The sequence below is a fragment of the Trichechus manatus genome, unplaced genomic scaffold, assembly GCF_000243295.1.
Source record: "Trichechus manatus latirostris isolate Lorelei unplaced genomic scaffold, TriManLat1.0 scaffold00054, whole genome shotgun sequence".
Classification (NCBI taxonomy): Eukaryota; Metazoa; Chordata; class Mammalia; order Sirenia; family Trichechidae; genus Trichechus; species Trichechus manatus.
Genome location: NW_004443990.1, coordinates 8,333,628 through 8,336,582, shown reverse-complemented (window position 1 = coordinate 8,336,582; position 2,955 = coordinate 8,333,628).

Here is a 2,955-nt window from a genome sequence, read left to right as displayed (position 1 = left end):
TATGTGTTATAGATTAGAATTGCGCCATAGAGTTTTCTTGGCTACAATCTTTACAGATGCTCTTGACTACTAACCTAAAGGTTAGCAGTTCAAACCCACCCAACAGTGCCATGGAAGAAAGGCCTGACAGTTTGCTTCCTTCAACCTCCGACCATTCTCAACTGTGTACCAGGTAGCCTCTAACTATATTTCAAGGTGGGCACAACTGTAGGTACCTATTTGTCATCCAGGGATTTAAGTGCAGGCAGCCCCCAGGTTACTAATGAGATTCATTCCTGTGTCTTTAAATCGAATCTGTAGGTAAGTCAGAACAGGTGCATATGGTTCTTATTTAGTCTTTCGTGCAAGAAATGGCTTGAAGCCTTTTCAATGGTTTAAAAGCCGCAAGTGCAGCAAGTGAAGGTGATTGTGATGAAGCATTTGCTGCGAGTAGGGTTTGGTTCAATAGTTTCAAAATGAGGGCAAATTTACATAACATTAAAGGGCAACTCGGACATTCTTAACCTGGGGATTACCTGTACCAAACACAGTCTTTGTTAAATCAAACTCTCCTATAGCCATTCAATTCCTGACACATGTCAACCTTCCCAAGCAGCCACCTCCTCTAGACCCCCATCTGCCCTGCCAAATGAGAAATACTAAGCTTCCCTGCCAGTGGGAGACTCCCAGCTAGGAAAATAGTGAGGAGCATCAATGTGCTCCTTTGCAGAGCAGCTAGCCTTTACCAATAAAACACCTTCGAAAACACAGCTGGGCTGGGTTCCTGGCGCCCTCCCCCTCTAGTGAATCATTCTGTCAGAAATTGTCCGCCCAGCTGGCCTTGGAGAGAATGTGATAAGTTAAACAAGGCTGCCCTCTCATGGTTAAAACAAAAATTACCTGCATTAAGTAAAATGCTTGCAATTCTTGATACACAAGAAATCCAGGGTACTTTATTGAAAATTCAAGTAATACCTGTATCTTTTTAAAAGCAGACAATTTCAAGTACACTGCAGTCAACCTCTAACATATAAATGAATGTTAGGTAAAATTATAAATTAAAAAACAATACATTCACAATTTTAAAACTTTCTCCAGACTGCATTCTAATCATCAAGTATTCATTATTGGTTCCAGAATTTAATGGCATAGGAGACAAGTCCTTAATATATTAAATTCCTTTCACATATGATTTACTTTAGACTATAGTCTGCATATACAGCAATAACAATGGCTCCATTTCCATATTCATTCATTGAGCAAATATTTATAGAGTACCTACTAGAGGATTTCAACAATTCTAAGATGCACATATTTTTTACCTTCACATTTTAACATATCTGATGGGTGTTAAAACCTGTGTTGAGTTATAATCTCTGCCAGCAAGGCAGCAGCAGTGATTTCAACATAGCTGTCACTGCTTGGGCATGTGCAACCTGCTTGTTATTCTGGGTGGCATCATGGGACAACTGCAAGCCCTTGGTGTTTCAGTTGGCAAACTATTTAAAGATCATTTGCAGAAAGAAATGGAGTCCTATTTGTTGTCTGAAAACCTTTCACTGACACCTTTTGGCAAGATCAAGAAAGCACCACCATCAAAATTTGCAAAACAGGTGTCAACAGCTTAGATGAAAATATTGGGAGACAAGAGTAGAGCACTCTTAAATGCTTCATCACCAATGCTCTTGATGGCACAAAGGAACACATGGTGTGGAAAAACGTGTATGAGAAGGAGCTACAGAAATATCTTTGTCAATTTATTTTGCTTATATTCTTTCTTATACATGAAAAAATATATAAGCATGAGTATCAAAGAGTTATTTATAAGATAAGTCTAAGCGATAAGGAAGCAGTGTATCATAGCTGGAGACCCTGGGTGGGGCAAATGGTTAACACACTCAGCTGCTACCGTAAAGGTTGGAGGTTTCAGTCCACCCAGAGATGCCTCAGCAGAAACGCCTGGCCATCCAGTTCTGAAAAATAAGCCATTGACAACCCTATGGAGCACAGTTCTACTTTGACACACATAGGGTCACCAAGAGTAGGAATTGACTTGATGGCAACTGGTTTTTATGTCATAGTTTAATTGGAAGCTTTTTTTTCCCCCCTCTTGGAGCCCTGGTGGTGCAGTGGTTAAGATCTATAGCTGCTAACTAAAAAGTCAGCAGTTCAAATCCACCAGCTGCTCCTTGGAAACCCTCTGGGGCAGTTCAGTTCAAATCCACCAGCTGCTCCTTGGAAACCCTCTGGGGCAGTTCTACTCTCCTACAGGGTCACTATGTGTTGGAATTGACTCCACAGCAATGGGTTTTTTTCTCTTAGTGGTACCTAAAATAACAGCACATCTTACAGCAGAAGGAGTTCTAGATTCAACGACTATGGAACGTACCGCGCCATGCTGTAGTCACTGAGTAATGCAGTGATGAACAAGACAGACCTTTCTCTGACCTCACAGGGCTAGTTGGGGGGGAGACAACTATAAACATGTAAATAAATAAAGAAATGAGGTCATTTCAAGTAGTACTAAATGCTATGAAGACAATAAAACAGAGTAATAGGATAAAGAGAGGTGGGGGTGGGAAGTGTAGGGAGGCTTTAGATCAGCACTGTAGGGTGAAGGCCAGGAGAATGTACCACCACATCACAAGAGGTAAGAAGAAATCTGTTCAAAAACAGGCAGGCGTCAACTGTAACACATGGTCTTAGGAGGTGCGAAGACAGTCGTTGGCATTGGCAGGGCGATGACCCTTAAAAGGGACGTTTCAGGGCACTAAAGTGGGTTGAGGAGCCCTGGTGGTGAAGTGGTTAAGAGCTTGGCTGCTAACCAAAAGGTTGGCAGTTCGAATCTACCAGCTGCTCCTAGGAAACCCTACGGGGCAGTTCTACTCTGTCCTATAAGGTCACTATGAGTCGGAATTGACTCAACGGCACACAACAACAACGCCAAAACGGGTTGAAGGATGAATGGGAGATGTG